The 21,187-nt window shown below is 45.8% G+C and overlaps 1 protein-coding gene across 1 annotated transcript in view; it reads right to left on the bottom strand.

The window, feature by feature from the left end:
• LOC126291468 (uncharacterized) overlaps window positions 1–16,069 on the bottom strand; it is a 107,503-nt gene extending 91,434 nt beyond the window's left edge. The window contains exons 1-2 of the mRNA XM_049984979.1: window positions 16,004–16,069; window positions 15,611–15,848 (exon numbers count right to left, since the gene is read on the bottom strand). The gene's annotated coding sequence lies outside the window, so the exon portion shown is untranslated. The remainder of the gene's footprint in view (window positions 1–15,610; window positions 15,849–16,003) is intronic.
• Between the last annotated feature and the right edge of the window lie 5,118 nt (window positions 16,070–21,187).

Genomic DNA, 21,187 nt, shown 5'->3' with positions numbered 1-21,187 from the left:
ATTCGAAGCATTCGAAATGCTTACATGGATGAACATAAAAAAGAACTGAAATCACTTAAGAGTGGTGCGCCTACAGAAGGTATTTATAAACCCACCCTTGCTTGGTTTGAAGCTGCAGACCGATTCTTAAAACATGTAGTCGAGACAAGAGAGACGGCAAATACTTTGGTAAGTAATATTTTACATTTATTATGTTTCCGCAACATCTTAATTAGAAATATGTACAGCCGTTTAATCAGCTGAGACAGGTGGCGCCATTTTGCAAACTGCACAATTACGAAGAATTTGTGGCATGCTGTGTGAACGGTAGCTCACAGCGCCACTTCAGAATGACTTGACTTGTGGCGATACTTTCGTTGCGTGTGTGAACCCAGCTTTCCTAGCAGGGTTACATCACCAGTTACAGTTACATTCTCCGCAAGTCCACCAAGTCCTTTCATCCTTACATGTATTTTTTCGTCATTACTAACTTAACAACAGGAGCGGGTATACAATGCAAAAGACATATTACTATATACCTAACTAGGTCTAGATTGGGTCTTAGCGTCTATCCCACAATGCCAGGTCATGTAAGCGATGACATCTCGATCGGCGAATGATTCCAATCCAGGTAGAGAGGCATTCTCACATCGGACGATAGCGAGTCTCTACGTCGACACTGTAGATCGTGTTGGGTTACAACAGCGGTATGTGGACGAGCGTTATTCTGTTGGAAAACATCCGCTGGGACCTTGTCAATGAGTGGCAGAACAACAGCTGAAATCGCCAGAGCCGGCCGCTGTGACAGAGTGGTTCTAGGCGCTCCAGTGTGGAACCACACGACCTCTACAATCGCAGATTCGAATCCTGCCTCGGGCATGGATGTGTGTGATGTCCTTAGGTTAGTTAGGTTTAAGTAGTTCTAAGTTCTAGGGGAGTGACGGCCTCAGATATTAAGTCTCATAGTGCTCAGAGCCACTTGAACTATCAAATCACCAGACTTATGTACAGACTTGCTGCCAGGGTGCGTGGGATAACCATGAGAGTGCTCCTGCAGTCATGTGAAATCGCACAGCAGATTTAACTCCAGGTGTAGCTCCAGCGTGTCTTGGACACAGACAGGTTGGCTGCAGTACCTCAACTGGGCTACTTCTAACCAACACAGGGCTATCACTGGCACCGAGCCAGAGCCAGCTTTCATTGGAAGACACAACAGACTTCCAACCTGCCCTCCAATGAGCTTTTGCTTGACACCACTGCAGTCGCAAATGGCGTTGATTTTGGATCGTTGGGATGCACGCTACGTTTTGTAACCGATCGTACTGTCACTAAGGTGGCAACTGCTGCTGAATTTGCTGCTGCAGATGCAGTACAATGGACCAGTGCCATACACCAAACACAGTGGTCTTCTGTCTCGGTAGTTCCACATAACAGTCCGCCGCCCGGTCTTCTTGCGACCGAATATTGGCTGACCACCGCTGCCGGGGTTGGATCACTTACACTGCGCTGAGCCTGGGTCTCTTGCCGGGCTAGATACAGCCACGCTAAGAAGTCTAGCAGTTCAGAACAGCTGCTCGTGCGAGCTGGATCGCGTTCCCACCACAGCAGCGTGGAAACGTGTATCGCTTCAGGATGGCTCATCAAGCGCTTCGTGGCAAATTTATTTTCGAGAGTGGTTTTTTGTAATGACAACTGACAATGAAATTCAACGTCTCTTTTTTAATATCTTGATGATGCAAAGAACGCGGGGCAGCTAACTAGGGTACCTCCCCATCGCACCCCCCCCCCCCCCCCCTCCCAACCTCAGGTTTACTTATAACTTGGTACAGTGGATAGGCCTTGAGAAACTGAACACAGATCAATCGAGAAAACAGGAAGAAGTTGTGTGCAACTACGAAAAAATAAGCAAAATATACAAACTGAGTAGTCCATGCGCAAGATGTTCAAGTTTTCCTTCGAGTGAAAAGTTTAATTTTTTATTTTCAGTTTATGTGACAAACTCTTATGTTTTCATCACTTGTTTGGGAGTGATTATCACATCCACAACAAAACCGAAATCGGGTAAGGTAGAAGAATCTTTTTACCCATTCGCCAAGTGTACAAGTTACGAAGGTCGACAACATTTTCCTGTCATGTGACGCATCAGACGCGTTTTCCTGTGGAGGAATCGGTTGACCTATGACCTTGCGATCAAATGTTTTCGCTTCCCATTGGAGAGGCACGTCCTTTCGTCTACTAATCGCACGGTTTACCGATGCGGTCGCATAACACAGAGACGTCAATGAACGAACGGACAGATCATAACTTCGGGAAAGTAAAGAAATTAAACTTTTCACTGGAGGGAAGACTTGAACCAAGGACCTGTCTTTCTACAGCTGCTGACGCTAACCACGGGACCACGGCGCTCCTGAGCTCTATTAACCTTGATGTTGCATATCTTGTGCATGGACTACTCAGTTTGTATATTTTGCTTATTTTTTCATAGATTCACACAACTTCTTCCTGTTTTCTCAATTGATCTGTGTTCAGTTTTTCAAGGGTTATCCAGTTTGATAACTTAAACCTATGCGATGCGGAGGTTCCCTTGTAAGAAAGAACATACTTCTTACGATTGTTGCAGCCTTATGACGACTGCTGTTTTCGGACAAGATTTAAATTGACAAATTTATATTTCGTTACAATTTGATTTAAATGTAAAACATAAAAACACAGAATGCCACTGAATGTTATTACAAGGTGTACAACTTTGCTTCCGCCGTTTGCCGATAGGTGGCGACAACGGTAAGCAGCGGTCGAAAGAAACAGATCGCAGACGTCAGGCAGTTAGCTTGGACCTCGGTCAACATAACCTCATTCAAACATTAGTCGATTTGTGTCTGCATCATAAAGTTGTTCTTGACTGAAAATGTCAGTTTACGAGCCTAATTCTCGTCATTTGCTGTAGGTGTTACTGTTTTGTTTCGACGTGAAAAATCAGCGGCTCAGTCTCATCGAATGCTCTCAAGTACGTACGGGAACGACGCTATTAGTGAAAGAACGTGTCGTGAGTGGTTTCAACGCTTCAAGAACGGTGATTTTAACGTCGTAGACCGGCATAGCTGTGCAAGAGAGAATGTTTTCGAACATGCATCATTGGAGACATTTTCGAGTGAAGACTCGCGTCAAAGTCAAAAAGAATTGGCACGATTACTGGGAGTGACGCAGCAAGCCATTTCAAAACGTCTCAAGATTATGGAAATGATTAAGAAAGAAGGAACGTGGCTCCCCTGTGAGATGAAACCAAGAGACGTTGAACGGCGTTTGTGTGTTTGTGAACAGTTGCTTCAGAGGCAAAAACGGAAGGGATTTCTGCATCGCATTGTGACCGGAGGCGAAAAATGAGTTCATTGCGATAACCCTATACGCAAAAAATCGTGGAGATATTCCGGCCATGCTTCCACGTCGAAGGCCAAACCGAATATTCACGGCTCCAAAATCAAGCTCTGCATTTGGTGTGACCAGCTTTTCGTTGTGCACTATGAGGTGTTGAAAACCGAGTGAAACAATCGCAGGTGCTCGTTATCGAACGCAATTAATGCGTTTGAGCAGAGCATTAAAGGACAGCGAGTGATTTTGCAGCACGACAGTGCTCGACCCCACGTGGCAAAAGAGGTCAAAAGTACTTGGAAACGTTAAAATGGGAAGTCCCAACCCACCCGCCATATTCTCCAGACATTGGTCCCTCCAACTATCACCCGTTTAGATAAATGGCGCATGGCCTGGCTGACCTGCACTCCCGATCTCATGAAGAAGTCACGAGTTGGATCGATTCGTGGATCGCTTCAAAAGATGAACAATTTTTTCTACACAGGATTCGTACACTGCCCGGAAGGTGAGAGAAAATAGTGGCCAGAGATGCTCTGGAAAATACTTTGAATGATACATGTGTAACCAATCTGTTTCATTAAAGCCTCAAATGTTGGGGATAAAACGGCGGAAGCAAAGTTGTACACCTTGTAATTTTGTCTTACAGCAAAGGATCAATCTCTTAACACTTCTCGAACACATGCTCTTAAGTTGAAGACTGCCAGTGAGATTCTGAGGTGGATTTCGTTTTCTTCGCTGTGTAAAAAAAGCAGCATGTACACATAAGTCTAAATATCGACATAATCATAGTAACAGACTTGTAAAGTCGTGAAAACTTACTTTATGTAAACAGAAGTCTCAGAGACTAATTTTCATATGAAACTAATCTCGTGAACGTCACACTATAGGTGTGTAAGTTACGGCTGAACCAGAGTTTCCAAACCGTCGACATAACCCGAAAATCAATGAAACTGTGCAATCCTTTGCAAAGCAGTATGGTAACTTGTTCTAACTGAGATTCATTCATTGAGCATTCCTTCTGAAAAATCATAGCGAAAAAGTTGGGAAAGTAATTGAGAAATTTGTTTCTCTGCTACAGCTACACCTACATCTTCATATATACTCCGCTAGCCACCAAGCGGTGTGTGGCGGAGGGCACAATTCGCACCAAAGTCATATCCCCCCCCCCTCCTCCCCCTCTGTTCCACGCGAGGGAAAAACGACTGTCTGAACGCATCAGGACGAACTCTAATTTCACTTGTCTTTGAATGGTGATCATTGCGCGATGAAAGTTGGTGGTCATAATATATGCTCTACATCCTTGGTGAAGATCGGATTTAGGAATTTAATGAACAGCCCCTTCGGTTTGGCGCGCCTTCTATCTGCAAGTGTGTTCCACTTCAAACTTTCTATAAGATTTGTAACGCTCTCGCGATGTCTAAATGTACCAGTCACGAATCTTGCCGCTCTTATTTGGACCTTCTCAATCTCTTGAATCAGACCCAACTGGTAACAGCTCCATACAGATGAACAATAAGACTGGACGAACTAACGTATTGTAAGCAATTTCCTTTGTTGAAGGACTGCATCGCTTCAGTATTCTACCAATAACCTGAAATATAGAGTTCGCTTTACCTATTACTTGTATAATCTGACTATTCCATTTGAGATCATTTCGAATAGTTACGCCCAGATACTTGACGGATGTTACTGCTTCCAAAGACTGGGCATTTATTTTGTACTCGTACATTAATGGGGATTTTCGCCTTGTTATACGCAGTAGGTTAAATTACTAATATTGAGAGATAACTGCAAGTCATAACACCATACATTTATTTTCTGCAAATCCTCATTGATTTGTTCACAACTTCCGTGTGATACTAGATTTCTGCAGACTACAGCATCATCGGCAAACAGTCTAATGCCGCTGACAGTACCATAAACCAGATCGTTTATGTGAATCGCAAATCTGCTCCTGTATGATGAATCATTTTTCCATCGAAGTGTTCATACGCTTCTCAACAACACATTCGGTGGCCAATGGATTGGTAGAGGCGGACCAATTCCATGGCCTCCACGCTCTCCTGACCTTAACCCTCTTGACTTTCGTTTATGGGGGCATTTGAAAGCTCTTGTCTACGCAACCCCGGTTCCAAATGTAGAGATGCTTGTATTGTGGACGGCTGTGATACAATACGCCATTCTCCAGGGCTGCATCAGCGCATCAGGGATTCCATGCGATGGAGGGTGTATGCATGTATCTTCGCTAACGGAGGACATTTTGAACATTTCCTGTGACAAAGTGTTTGAAGTCACGCTGGTATGTTCTGTTGGTACGTGTTTCCATTCAATGGTTAATGTGATTTGAAGAGAAGTAATAAAATGAGCTCTAACATGGAAAGTAAGCGTTTCCGGACACATGTCCACATAACATATTTTCTTTCTTTGTGTGTGAGGAATGTTCCTGAAAGTTTGGCCATACCTTTTTGTAACAACCTGTATAAATGTTCATGTGTGTGACTGCTTTGAGGTTCCAAAATACGATCATCTTGCTGATTTTCATGCCTTTCAAAACAGAGACCCTTCATTTTAAGCGCAGATTCCACCTTTAGACTCCAACTTTACAAAATAAAAGTTAGTGGCTATTTCACATCTTTGGAGTGTTTAGTCTTAGAGGCCGAAACGGTTTGGCTTTGTTCGAAGTACAAGTGCATCTAAGTTACTGACCGTGTAAGAAGCTGTGGCACACCGACAGATGCCAAAAGATAATTTTTCTATTACCATCAAACAGAACCACTTTATTCCGACCTTGGCATAAGCTCAATCTAGGAAAAACAAGTTGCAAGGTTTCCAGGAAAACTGAGGCGAAATACACTCCTGGAAATGGAAAAAAGAACACATTGACACCGGTGTGTCAGACCCACCATACTTGCTCCGGACACTGCGAGAGGGCTGTACAAGCAATGATCACACGCACGGCACAGCGGACACACCAGGAACCGCGGTGTTGGCCGTCGAATGGCGCTAGCTGCGCAGCATTTGTGCACCGCCGCCGTCAGTGTCAGCCAGTTTGCCGTGGCATACGGAACTCCATCGCAGTCTTTAACACTGGTAGCATGCCGCGACAGCGTGGACGTGAACCGTATGTGCAGTTGACGGACTTTGAGCGAGGGCGTATAGTGGGCATGCGGGAGGCCGGGTGGACGTACAGCCGAATTGCTCAACACGTGGGGCGTGAGGTCTCCACAGTACATCGATGTTGTCGCCAGTGGTCGGCGGAAGGTGCACGTGCCCGTCGACCTGGGACCGGACCGCAGCGACGCACGGATGCACGCCAAGACCGTAGGATCCTACGCAGTGCCGTAGGGGACCGCACCGCCACTTCCCAGCAAATTAGGGACACTGTTGCTCCTGGGGTATCGGCGAGGACCATTTGCAACCGTCTCCATGAAGCTGGGCTACGGTCCCGCACACCGTTAGGCCGTCTTCCGCTCACGCCCCATCATCGTGCAGCCCGCCTCCAGTGGTGTCGCGACAGGCTTGAATGGAGGGACGAATGGAGACGTGTCGTCTTCAGCGATGAGAGTCGCTTCTACCTTGGTGCCAATGATGGTCGTATGCGTGTTTGGCGCCGTGTAGGTGAACGCCACAATCAGGACTGCATACGATCGAGGCACACAGGGCCAACACCCGGCATCATGGTGTGGGGAGCGACCTCCTACACTGGCCGTACACCTCTGGTGATCGTCGAGGGGACACTGAATAGTGCACGGTACATCCAAACCGTCATCGAACCCATCGTTCTTCCATTCCTAGACCGGCAAGGGAACTTGCTGTTCCAACAGGACAATGCACGTCCGCATGTATCCCGTGCCACCCAACGTGCTCTAGAAGGTGTAAGTCAACTACCCTGGCCAGCAAAATCTCCAGATCTGTCCCCCATTGAGCATGTTTGGCACTGGATGAAGCGTCGTCTCACGCGGTCTGCACGTCCAGCACGAACGCTGGTCCAACTGAGGCGCCAGGTGGAAATGGCATGGCAAGCCGTTCCACAGGACTACATCCAGCATCTCTACGATCGTCTCCATGGGAGAATAGCAGCCTGCATTGCTGCGAAAGGTGGATATACACTGTACTAGTGCCGACATTGTGGATGCTCTGTTGCCTGTGTCTATGTGCCTGTGGTTCTGTCAATGTGATCATGTGATGTATCTGATCCCAGGAATGTGTCAATAAAGTTTCCCCTTCCTGGGACAATGAATTCACGGTGTTCTTATTTCAATTTCCAGGAGTGTTATTGACTGCAAGTCGTTGGAAATCAATTACCTTGCCTGCTGACCTTGTGAATACAATTTTTGGGAATTCACTGAAGTCCTGTTCAGTACAAGCTCCACGGAAACAGGCACTGGTTTACAATCAGATATCCCTATCACTGCCCCTCCTCAAGTAGACTGTAACCAGATTTTTATTCAGAAAATTCAACACAAAGGTACCCTGAGTTTGAAAGTACATGAAGCAGCCTCATAGAAGCAGGAATGAAAAACGCAGTGGTGACAGTGTTTCTTAATGGGTATGTGTCTTGTAGCAAAATTCATTTTTTTATAAAATGCTAAAATTCATTTTGCCGTAAGTTTGTCTTTCTATGATAAATGCCTACTTTTTTATTATAAATATTAACCCACCTGAATGAAATTTTTGCAGAAAGTAGTCTTTATGTGTTTACATACTTCTGTGCATTAATATTACCGAAAGTGCAATTTGTTTATTCTACCATCACTAATTAAAGAAAATTGAAGGTTGAAGTTTGAGATAGACACAGGACACTAATTACTCATATTTCTCATAACATCAGCACCATCAATACACAGAACCGTTGAACTATATCTTGTGAATGTACGAGTACATACCAAATTCAACATGTGAAAACTGTGTTGTGTTTACCAACAAAAAATGGTTCAAATGGCTCTGAGCACTATCGGACGTAACTGCTGAGGTCATCAGTCCCCTAGAACTTAGAACTACTTAAACCTAACCAACCTAAGGACATCACACACATCCATGACCTAGGCAGGTTTCGAACCTGCGACCGTAGCGGTCGCACGGTACGAGACTGTAGCGGCTAGAACCGCTCAGCCGGCTGGCTGTGTACCAACAGTTGGTTTTCAAGAATACCAATAAAATAATATTAAAAATTCAGAACTCGAAAACCAATGAAGGTATGGAATTCAAAAATCTTAGGTATTGCTACGTCTTTGCATAATAGATACGATTTTGAAATTTGGTTGCTACCAGTAAAGTTGAAGAACATTTTTCGTTGGAGTCTCCGATCAAGCAATGCGCCTTATGAACCGTATGTTCGTATCTAATGCTACGTCAAACCTAATTACGATCATTCCTTTGAAGGCAGCATATTGTTTGCACTTCTCCTGTGCTACAAGTCGGGCTTGCTGCACTACATTACGACAGTAGTGGAACAACAAGAATGCCACCCTAGTATGCATTGTTGCCAGATTTATCGAAGATGGCGTCAATAGATATGGCATTGTTGCAGTGATGTCGTGGCGGAAAGTTCAAATTTTGGTGGGAAGAGAGGTCAATTGGGCTACCTCCACTAATGTAACTGCTCCCCTTCCCCCTCCTTCCGCCCAAAAAATGGCAGGAAGTTCAAATTTTGGTGGCGAAAATGGGTACTTGGGCTACCTCCACTAACATAAGAAAATGGCAGGAAACCTCCACTAAGTCATCCGACTGCCACATCTTCCTTGGAATTGGTGGGAAAAGGACTCAGCCTGTGCTAGGCTGCTGGATAGGATGTATGTAAGTATTTATCTTACAAGCAGTCTTTATTTAAACAATTTAAGGCAGTAGCTCCATCCAGTGTGTCCACCATGAGGTCTGGAGTTAAACTGACCTATTACACAGTACTGCTACCAGAGGAATCGTTGACCAATGGCGGTGTGGGGAAAAAGGCATGAAAAGAACTCCTTCTGTTCTGGGCTGCTGGACAGGAAGGACTGTACTAAATTTAATTTGGAACAATTTATTTATTGGTAGATTTCACATAGTTTAGTTATTAAACTGATATAAAACACTCACTCTGATGTTATTGAGGTCACACTATACAGGGTGGTCCATTTATAGTGACTGGGCCAAATATCTCACAAAATGGGCATCAAACGAAAAATCTACATAGAACAAAACTCGTCTATCTTGAAGGGAGAAACCAGATGGCGCTATGGTTGGCCCGCTACATTTTGCTGTCATAGGTCAAACGGATATCAACTGCGTTTTTTTAAAAATATTAGCCCCCATTTTTTATTACATATTCGTGAGGTACGTAAAGAAATATGAATGTTTTAGTTTGACCACTTCTTTCGCTTTGTGATAGACGGCGCTTTAATAGTCACAAACGTATAAGTACATGGTATCACGTAATATTCCGCCGTAACATTCCCCATTCAAGCTAGACAAGTTTTGTGCTTTGTAGTTTTTTCGTTTGATGCTTATTTCGTGAGATATTTGGCCAAGTCACCATCAATGGACCACCCTGTATAGCCTACAGCCGTGAAAACTGCTCGTAAATCACCGAAACAATGCAGTTCACCCACGTCCAGACACGAAAACAACTCGTAAATTGTCAAAATAACACATCTAAAACGCTCTGCAGACACTCTCACTAATTCTAAACTATCCAAATAATTCAGTGCTTTGATGTAGAGACACACAAGGCCGGCCGGCGTGGCCGTGCGGTTCTAGGCGCTTCAGTCAGGAACCGCGTGACCGCTACAGTCGCAGATTCGAATCCTGCCTCGGGCATGGATGTGTGTGATGTCCTTAGGTTAGTTAAGTTTAAGTAGTTCTAAGCTCTAGGGGAATGATGAACAGATGTTAAGTCTCATAGTGCTCAGAGCCATTTTGAACCATTTAGACACGCAAACCGAAATAATGCAGTACACTGATCTACGGACACGCAAACAACTCGTAAATTGTCAAAATAATGCATGTAAAAGGCTCTACAAACACGCTCACAACGCTTAGACAGTCGAAAACAATGGAGTGCACAAACACTCAGTGCACGTAAAAAACGCTTTCGAACTATCGTCAACCGTGACGTATCAGCAAACTCTTCCCTACAAAGGTCCCAACGCGTGCCGGCGCTGTCGACTATGAATACGAGCCACCACCGGAGAGACGAACACAGGGATGTGAGCCATTGCTCTCAGGACACTGTCATCTACAGCCAGCAGGTGAAAGTCTAGTCTATTTTTGGGTATCTTCAAGTGTTATACTGACGTCACATGTCTATGTAAATAAGAGCCTTCACCCTCTGGATGTGCACATGTTTTCTGTTGCTGGCTGGATGCCTTTCTACCTGCGGGCCAGTGAAGACTAATTAAACGAAGACCTCAAACCTCAGATGCGTGCTGCTAGGTTTGTTAGTGGAAGGTTGGATCAGCACATAAGTATTATGGAGAAGCTTCGTGAACTCAAATGGGAATCCCTGAAGGGAAGACGATGCTCTCTCCGCGAAGCACCAGTGCGGAAATTTAGAGAACCGCCCTTTGGCATCAACTGCAGAACGATTCTGCTGCCGTACATTTCGCATGAGGGCCACGAAGATAAGAAGAGAGAAATTAGGACTCGTAAGGATGCTTTTGGGCAGTCATTTTTCTGTTCTCTTTAATCGACCTCTCTGTCTTTCTCGAGACTGCGGAAGACATCGCAAAACGTTTCATTGTACAGAATGTAATTTAGTTACAAACTACAGATCGAGTGCAGCGAACAATATTCAGCATAATTTCCAAAAAAAGTCCTTCAGTAGTACTGGCGAACGCGAACTGTACTATTCTCGAATTGCAAAAATTTCATAGATCGAAGAGGAAAATCTATAACTTGTTCTCGTCTCTCAGCACAGAAGAAATATTGCATGATGTCCCCCTTACAGTCGTTTGTTCGGTAAATACCTTGCTAAAGATTAGCGGTCGTTTTTACAATTTCCTAGCTATTGTTTTCTTATCGTCCAATGGCTAGATACTGAATTTTCAGCCATTACATTGTCGAGTAAAAAAATATTGTTTTTTTCCAGTTACACGCTTAACACACACTTTTTCTGGAGGGTAATTCGCACATGAACCCAGTTCTTATTTTAGAAATTCTGTACCAGCAGCGACAATGCATTTTTTACATCTTATTCCAGGCAGATGTTAAAAAACACTGGCAGAAGTAAGGCTGTGAGTACCGGGCTACCGAAGCTCAGATGGTAGAGCACTTGCCCGCGAAAGGCAAAGGTCCCGACTTCGAGTCTCGGTCGGGCACACAGTTTTAATCTGCCAGGAAGTTTCATATCAGCGCACACTCCGCTGCAGAGTGAAAATCTCATTCTGGAAACATCCCCCAGGCTGTGGCTAAGCCATGTCTCCACTATATCCTTTCTTTCAGGAGTGCTAGTTCTGCAAGGTTCGCAGGAGAGCTTCTGTAAAGTTTGGAAGGTAGGAGACGAGATACTGGCAGACGTAAAAGCTGTGAGTACCGGGGGTGAGTCGTGCTTCGGTAGCTCAGATAGTAGAGCACTTGCCCGCGAAAGGCAAAGGTCCCGACTTCGAGTCTCGGTCGGGCACACAGTTTTAATCTGCCAGGAAGTTTCATATCAGCGCACACTCCGCTGCAGAGTGAAAATCTCATTCTGGAAACATCCCCCAGGCTGTGGCTAAGCCATGTCTCCACTATATCCTTTCTTTCAGGAGTGCTAGTTCTGCAAGGTTCGCAGGAGAGCTTCTGTAAAGTTTGGAAGGTAGGAGACGAGATACTGGCAGACGTAAAAGCTGTGAGTACCGGGCGTGAGTCGTGCTTCGGTAGCTCAGATGGTAGAGCACTTGCCCGCGAAAGGCAAAGGTCCCGACTTCGAGTCTCGGTCGGGCACACAGTTTTAATCTGCCAGGAAGTTTCATATCAGCGCACACTCCGCTGCAGAGTGAAAATCTCATTCTGGAAACATCCCCCAGGCTGTGGCTAAGCCATGTCTCCACTATATCCTTTCTTTCAGGAGTGCTAGTTCTGCAAGGTTCGCAGGAGAGCTTCTGTAAAGTTTGGAAGGTAGGAGACGAGATACTGGCAGACGTAAAAGCTGTGAGTACCGGGCGTGAGTCGTGCTTCGGTAGTTCAGATGGTAGAGCACTTGCCCGCGAAAGGCAAAGGTCCCGACTTCGAGTCTCGGTCGGGCACACAGTTTCAATCTGCCAGGAAGTTTCATATCAGCGCACACTCCGCTGCAGAGTGAAAATCTCATTCTGGAAACATCCCCCAGGCTGTGGCTAAGCCATGTCTCCACTATATCCTTTCTTTCAGGAGTGCTAGTTCTGCAAGGTTCGCAGGAGAGCTTCTGTAAAGTTTGGAAGGTAGGAGACGGATACTGGCAGAAGTAAGGCTGTGAGTACCGGGCGTGAGTCGTGCTTCGGTAGCTCAGATGGTAGAGCACTTGCCCGCGAAAGGCAAAGGTCCCGACTTCGAGTCTCGGTCGGGCACACAGTTTTAATCTGCCAGGAAGTTTCATATCAGCGCACACTCCGCTGCAGAGTGAAAATCTCATTCTGGATACATCCCCCAGGCTGTGGCTAAGCCATGTCTCCACTATATCCTTTCTTTCAGGTGTGCTAGTTCTGCAAGGTTCGCAGGAGAGCTTCTGTAAAGTTTGGAAGGTAGGAGACGGATACTGGCAGAAGTAAGGCTGTGAGTACCGGGCGTGAGTCGTGCTTCGGTAGCTCAGATGGTAGAGCACTTGCCCGCGAAAGGCAAAAGGTCCCGACTTCGAGTCTCGGTCGGGCACACAGTTTTAATCTGCCAGGAAGTTTCATATCAGCGCACACTCCGCTGCAGAGTGAAAATCTCATTCTGGAAACATCCCCCAGGCTGTGGCTAAGCCATGTCTCCACTATATCCTTTCTTTCAGGAGTGCTAGTTCTGCAAGGTTCGCAGGAGAGCTTCTGTAAAGTTTGGAAGGTAGGAGACGGATACTGGCAGAAGTAAGGCTGTGAGTACCGGGCGTGAGTCGTGCTTCGGTAGCTCAGATGGTAGAGCACTTGCCCGCGAAAGGCAAAGGTCCCGACTTCGAGTCTCGGTCGGGCACACAGTTTTAATCTGCCAGGAAGTTTCATATCAGCGCACACTCCGCTGCAGAGTGAAAATCTCATTCTGGAAACATCCCCCAGGCTGTGGCTAAGCCATGTCTCCACTATATCCTTTCTTTCTGGAGTGCTAGTTCTGCAAGTTTCGCAGGAGAGCTTCTGTAAAGTTTGGAAGGTAGGAGACGAGATACTGGCAGACGTAAAAGCTGTGAGTACCGGGCGTGAGTCGTGCTTCGGTAGCTCAGATGGTAGAGCACTTGCCCGCGAAAGGCAAAGGTCCCGACTTCGAGTCTCGGTCGGGCACACAGTTTTAATCTGCCAGGAAGTTTCATATCAGCGCACACTCCGCTGCAGAGTGAAAATCTCATTCTGGAAACATCCCCCAGGCTGTGGCTAAGCCATGTCTCCACTATATCCTTTCTTTCAGGAGTGCTAGTTCTGCAAGGTTCGCAGGAGAGCTTCTGTAAAGTTTGGAAGGTAGGAGACGAGATACTGGCAGACGTAAAAGCTGTGAGTACCGGGCGTGAGTCGTGCTTCGGTAGCTCAGATGGTAGAGCACTTGCCCGCGAAAGGCAAAGGTCCCGACTTCGAGTCTCGGTCGGGCACACAGTTTTAATCTGCCAGGAAGTTTCATATCAGCGCACACTCCGCTGCAGAGTGAAAATCTCATTCTGGAAACATCCCCCAGGCTGTGGCTAAGCCATGTCTCCACTATATCCTTTCTTTCAGGAGTGCTAGTTCTGCAAGGTTCGCAGGAGAGCTTCTGTAAAGTTTGGAAGGTAGGAGACGAGATACTGGCAGACGTAAAAGCTGTGAGTACCGGGCGTGAGTCGTGCTTCGGTAGCTCAGATGGTAGAGCACTTGCCCGCGAAAGGCAAAGGTCCCGACTTCGAGTCTCGGTCGGGCACACAGTTTTAATCTGCCAGGAAGTTTCATATCAGCGCACACTCCGCTGCAGAGTGAAAATCTCATTCTGGAAACAACCCCCAGGCTGTGGCTAAGCCATGTCTCCACTATATCCTTTCTTTCAAGAGTGCTAGTTCTGCAAGGTTCGCAGGAGAGCTTCTGTAAAGTTTGGAAGGTAGGAGACGGATACTGGCAGAAGTAAGGCTGTGAGTACCGGGCGTGAGTCGCGCTTCGGTAGCTCAGATGGGAGAGCACTTGCCCGCGAAAGGCAAAGGTCCCGAGTTCGAGTCTCGGTCGGGCGCACAGTTTTAATCTGCCAGGAAGTTTCATATCAGCGCACACTCCGCTGCAGAGTGAAAATCTCATTCTGGAAAATGCATTCTATCTCTTACCACCAATGTCTGCAATTTCAGTCAGTTGGTTGAGGGCTCATTTGTCCATAAAATTTAAGATCTAACAGTGAAAGATATCATGTACAGCTGTGTGTGTCCTTCACTTAAAAAAAAAGTTTCCTGACTGCAGTCATATCTCTTAGGCAAAACAAATTAATTATGCCTGTTCATCTTTTTCCCTCATACTAGACGCGATAGAAGTACATGAATGTCAACTAATATACTTCTAGCAAAAAATAATTTTCAGAACACCAGAGATAAGAAAACAAAAGAAAAACAGAGTTTACAATATACAAGAAGTCACGCATGTTTTTAACATAGCGTAAACTCCTAACATTTGCGTGGGATAGCTGACTTGGAAGTAAATTACTAAAATTTATGTTCCATTGTTAATAACACACAGAAAACCAGCTGTGAAGGTAGCCAGCCTTGCAATCTGCTATGAACATCTGCGATGCTCTGGTTTTCCGCTAAAACAAACTCAGTGACAGCTCTCCGCTTGGAACGCATCTTCTTTACATACGCCATTTTGACGGCTACCACCTATCAGATTTTCGTGAAACCATAGGGGCTGAAGCGGGAATATTCCGCGATGTCCCACAACAAATTCAGCATTTTTGCAACCGAAATTGGCTTAGGAAAACGTGTTGCATTACTTATTGAACGACCCTCGAAGTTACAGCTCATGATTTTTGTCTAAAGCAGAACCTTGTTCTCATTCAAAATAATCAATTGCTAAACACTACACACTTGGATAACAATTCCGGTTTCGAAACCTTTTCAACTCCTTACTCGACAGGCACTATCCTTTCTACACACGCAACACAAATAGGTCCAAAAATATACCAAAAGTCGTTATTGTCTTACCTTTGTCCTTATTTTAAGGTCCGTTGTTACTGATCCTTTTCCAATCCAGAATCGGCTCTCCTCATTTTCAATTTTTCACGCCGCACACCGTCAGGTTATGTAGGCTGATATCTTGTGTTCTCTGATCGGGACGATTTGTGTAGCTGCGAGTCTCGATAAAGTTGCTGAACTCTCACAAACTCTCACGTACAAGCACGTTAATACTGTATGCACAAAAACTCCATCTCTCTCAAATTTCCTGAAACCAAAGTTTATATTACCAAATATTTTCCTTTCAGGCCACATGCGCAAAAAATTTCGACAGACCGGTATTTGCCTCTCACAATGTTAGAGTAATACCTTACTCTTTGCCAAAAGAACGTTAGATAAATGGAAATGTAACAAAATTCTTACCGTCGATGTATGCAATCGCAACCGGTAAGCAGAATGCCTGCCTATTGACGAATCTACAGTTCAAACGGTAACAGGCACTGATCGACTTGTGAGAGAGACTGCGGGAAAATATATTTAAATGGCGGATGGCGGTTGAAAGAGTGATGCGATAAGGAGCTATCAGCGCGTGCCTAACCACCAAACACACACACAGCATGATGGGATAAGATAGCTGCAGATATGGATCGCAATTATCGTATTTGATTGGAAGCTGAACTAACCTACCGGAGAGAAATTTTGCTCAAAACAGTCTACGTCTACATCTACATCCATACTCCGCAAGCCACCTGACGGTGTGTGGCGGAGGGTACCTTGAGTACCTCTATCGGTTCTCCCTTCTATTCGAGCCTCGTATTGTTCGTGGAAAGAAGGATTGTCGGTATGCTTCTGTGTGGGCTCTAATCTCTCTGCATTTATCCTCATGGTCTCTTCGCGAAATATACGTAGGAGCAAGCAATATACTGCTTGACTCTTCGGTGAAGGTATGTTTTCGAAACTTTAACAAAAGCCCCTACCGAGCTACTGAACGTCTCTCCTGCAGACTCTTCCACTTGAGTTTCTCTATCATCTCTGTAACGCTTTTGCGATTACTAAATGATCCTGTAACAAAGCGCGCTGCTCTCCATTGGATCTTCTCTATCTCTTCTATCAACCCTATCTGGTACGGATCCCACACTGCTGAGAAGTATTCAAGCAGTGGGCGAACAAGCGTACTGTAACCTGCATCCTATGTTTTCGGATATCATTTCCTTAGGATTCTTCCAATGAATCTCAGAGTGGCATCTGCTTTACCGTGAATCTCAGAGTGGCATCTGCTATACCGACGATCAACTTTATACACTCCTGGAAATTGAAATAAGAACACCGTGAATTCATTGTCCCAAGAAGGAGAAACTTTATTGACACATTCCTGGGGTCAGATACATCACATGATCACACTGACAGATCCACAGGCACATAGACACAGGCAACAGAGCATGCACAATGTCGGCACTAGTACAGTGTATATCCACCTTTCGCAACAATGCGGGCTGCTATTCTCCCATGGAGACGATCGTAGAGATGCTGGATGTAGTGTTGTGGAACGGCTTGCCATGCCATTTCCACCTGGCGCCTCAGTTGGACCAGTGTTCGTGCTGGACGTGCAGACCGCGTGAGCCGACGCTCCATCCAGTCCCAAACATGCTCAATGGGGGACAGATCAGGAGATCTTGCTGGCCAGGGTAGTTGACTTACACCTTCTAGAGCACGTTGGGTGGCACGGGATACATAAGGACGTGCATTGTCCTGTTGGAACAGCAAGTTCCCTTGCCGGTCTAGGAATGGTAGAAGGATAGGTTCGATGACGGTTTGGATGTACCGTGCACTATTCAGTGTCCCCTCGACGATCACCAGAGGTGTACGGCCAGTGTAGGAGATCGCTCCCCACACCATGATGCCGGGTGTTGGCCCTGTGTGCCTCGGTCGTATGCAGTCCTGATTGTGGCGCTCACCTGCACGGCGCAAAACACGCATACGACCATCATTGGCACCAAGGCAGAGGAGACTCTCATCGCTGAAGACGACACGTCTCCATTCGTCCCTCCATTCACGCCTGTCACGACACCACTGGAGGTGGGCTGCACGATGATGGGGCGTGAGCGGAAGACGGCCTAACGGTGTGCGGGACCGTAGCCCAGCTTCATGGAGACGGTTGCGAATGGTCCTCGCCGATACCCCAGGAGCAACAGTGTCCCTAATTTGCTGGGAAGTGGCGGTGCGGTCCCCTACGGCACTGCGTAGGATCCTACGGTCTTGGCGTGCATCCGTGCGTCGCTGCGGTCCGGTCACAGGTCGACGGGCACGTGCACCTTCCGCCGACCACTGGCGACAACATCGATGTACTGTGGAGACCTCACGCCCCACGTGTTGAGCAATTCGGCTGTACGTCCATCCGGCCTCCCGCATGCCCACTATACGCCCTCGCTCAAAGTCCATCAACTGCACATACGGTTCACGTCCACGCTGTCGCGGCATGCTACCAGTGTTAAAGACTGCGATGGAGCTGCGTATGCCACGGCAAACTGGCTGACACTGACGGCGGCGGTGCACAAATTCTGCGCAGCTAGCGCCATTCGACGGCCAACACCGCGGTTGCTGGTGTGTCCGCTGTGCCGTGCGTGTGATCATTGCTTGTACAGCCCTCTCGCAGTGTCCGGAGCAAGTATGGTGGGTCTGACACACCGGTGTCAATGTGTTCTTTTTTTCCATTTCCAGGAGTGTATGATCATTCCATTTTAAATCACTCCTAATGCGTACTCCCAGATAATTTATGGAATCAACTGCTTCCAGTTGCTGACCTGCTTTTTTGTAGCTAAACGATAAGGGAGCTTTCTTTCTATGCATTCGCAGCACATTACACTTGTCTACATTGAGATTCAATTGCCATTTCCTGCACCATTTGTCAATTCGCTGCAGATCCTCCTGTATTTCAGTACAATTTTCCATTGTTAAACCTCTTGATACACCACAGCATCATCTGCAAAAACCCTCAGTGAACTTTCGGTGTCATCCACAAGGTCCTTTATGTACATTGTGTGTAGCACCGGTCCTATGACACTCCCCTGCGGCACTCCTGAAATCACTCTTACTTCGGAAGACTTCTCTCCATTGAGAATGACATGCTGCGTTCTGCTATCTAGGAACTCTTCAATCCAATCACACAATTGGTCTGATAGTCCATATGCTCTTACTTTGTTCATTAAACGACTGTGGGGAACTGTACCGAACGCCTTGCGGAAGTCAAGAAACACAGCATCTACCTGTGAACCCGTGTGGATGTACTTAGCCAACACCCGTTGCCAAGGGACATACAGCAACAATTTTTCTTGTGTTTGTTGCACATCAGGCACTCTACGAATATCATGCGTCCTTGCAAATGTACAGTGTTCGTAAAAGTATGTCTCTCTAGAACACTGCTTCCCAGCTTTTCTGAGGCGATTACGCCTGATTACAACCAGATAGTACCTAGCCAGACCCCACTCCCTTTCCCTTTCCATGCCATTATTCACATGAGTGCCTAACTAAGCTTCAGAATGGAAAAGAATGTTCTTCGAAAACTTTTATTTTTCAAATTATGGAAGGTAAATAATATTTAATTTCCTGTGGGTGTTATATTAAACCACGAACTAAGGACTCAATGTGACAATTACTACTGTTTATTTCTAACTACTTTTTCATAGGACGACGAAGGAATTCTCAGTGTGTCGCGAGAGTCACCTGTAATTCCTCCTGAGAAAAGAAGCCTAATATTCCACAGTGAAGGCAGACGATGGTTCAAAAACGTACTTCTGCCCAAGTCCTCTTCCTAGTGACATTTGCTTCACTAACATCCAGCACTCCCATTTAAAATCAGCCATATTAAAATGCGTGCGCTATACTTATTGTTTGAGAATCACTTGATTGCCGATCTTCTTACTCCTGAATTGTCAGAAAGCGGAAGATTTCTGGCTGCCAGTGCCCTACCCATGACCACGCCCACTAATATTAACTCCAATAATAATAATAATAATGTGTGGGGTCTACAGTAGTATAATAACCATTACCCTAGTTACTGTTCCATTGTATGGTCAGGTAGTTCATTTATTGCTGTGAAATGAATAACCAAGCATTTTCTGGTCTATTCTGGAAACCACCTATAACTTAGAGAAGTCATTTTCATAAGATATTTAAGGATATTTCATGAATATGTCACAACTTTATTGCCATAGATGCATTGCATAAAGCAAAAAGTATGTGTGTTGTGGGTGGACTGTGTAATCAGTGTACCGGCGGAGGTTCGAGTCCTCCCTCGGGCATGGGCGTGTGTGTTTGTCCTTAGGATAATTTAGGTTAAGTGGTATGTAAGCTTAGGGACTGATGACCTTAGCAGTTAAGTCCCATAAGATTTCACGCACATTTGAACAAATCACATTTGTGTAATCAGTATTACAGCCTTACGGAATAGTGATGTGGGAATGATGTTTTACAAACAATTTCATTTCATGACCAAAACACAATTGAATGCTTTTGCTCCTCAGAAAATTTAGTTTTACCCGTTAGGGATAATTGCCCCCAGGTTGGGAACCAATCTAGAGTCTAGAGAAAGATGCCATATTTACTAGATTTGATACTTAGACATCCACAGCAGAGATGTACGATAGTTAGCTTAGAGAGATCTGCTTCAGTTGTACTAATTATTTATTCAAACCACGACCAGTTACGGGAGTTTCAAATCCCATCTGCAGGTGTACAAAATTATTTAATTGGGACCGCATAACATGCAGTCAGCTGCCCGGCGCGGACAGTCTCCGCCAACATGCAGTGAGTGATTGGAGATCTTGCAGTGACTGGTCCGACTGCATGTTATGTGCTACCAAATACAATAATTTCATGCACCTGAAGATGGGATTTTTAAAATCCCGAAACTGGTCTCAATTTGAATAAATAACTGAGTACAAATGAAACGGATCTCTCTAAATTAAATGTCATGCCATATTAGCCCGCCTGGCTAGCCGTGCAGTCTAACGCGCTGCTTCCCGAGTGGGAAGGCGTGCCGGTCCGTGACACGAATCTGCCCCGCACAAATATTGAGCCATGCTGCCTCTATACCCGTCCATACTTGCGGAAGTGTTGCCGATGCAGGATTTGGTGCACGAAGAGACCTCTCGGTTATATCCCATAAATTTTCATCGAACCGATTGATGTTGGGCCATCCTGGTGGCCAAATCATTCGTTCGAATTGTCCAGAATGTTCTTCGAATCAACCACGAACAGCTGTGGCCCTTCGACATGGCGTGTTATCATCCACAAAAATTCCATCGTTTGGGAACGTGAACTCCAAGAATGGCTGCAAATGATCTCGAAGTAGCTAAAAGCAACGATTGCCAATGAATACTCGGTTCAGTTGGGCCAAAGGACCTAGTCCATTCCATGTAAATGCACCCACACTATTATGGAGTCGCTTACAGTTTGCGCAATGTCTTGTTGACAACTTGGGCTCATGGCTTAGTGGAGTCCGCAACCACACTCGAACACTCCATCAGGTGTTACCAAGTCAAATCGGAACTCATCTGACCAATATGGTCACGAGTGCTGGAGAGATGCTGCACGCACGACGTGCTGTTA

Source organism: Schistocerca gregaria, chromosome 9 (assembly GCF_023897955.1).
Source record: "Schistocerca gregaria isolate iqSchGreg1 chromosome 9, iqSchGreg1.2, whole genome shotgun sequence".
NCBI lineage: Eukaryota > Metazoa > Arthropoda > Insecta > Orthoptera > Acrididae > Schistocerca > Schistocerca gregaria.
The sequence above is the reverse complement of the archived record's forward strand: the minus strand, read 5'-3'. Positions and strand labels throughout refer to the sequence as shown.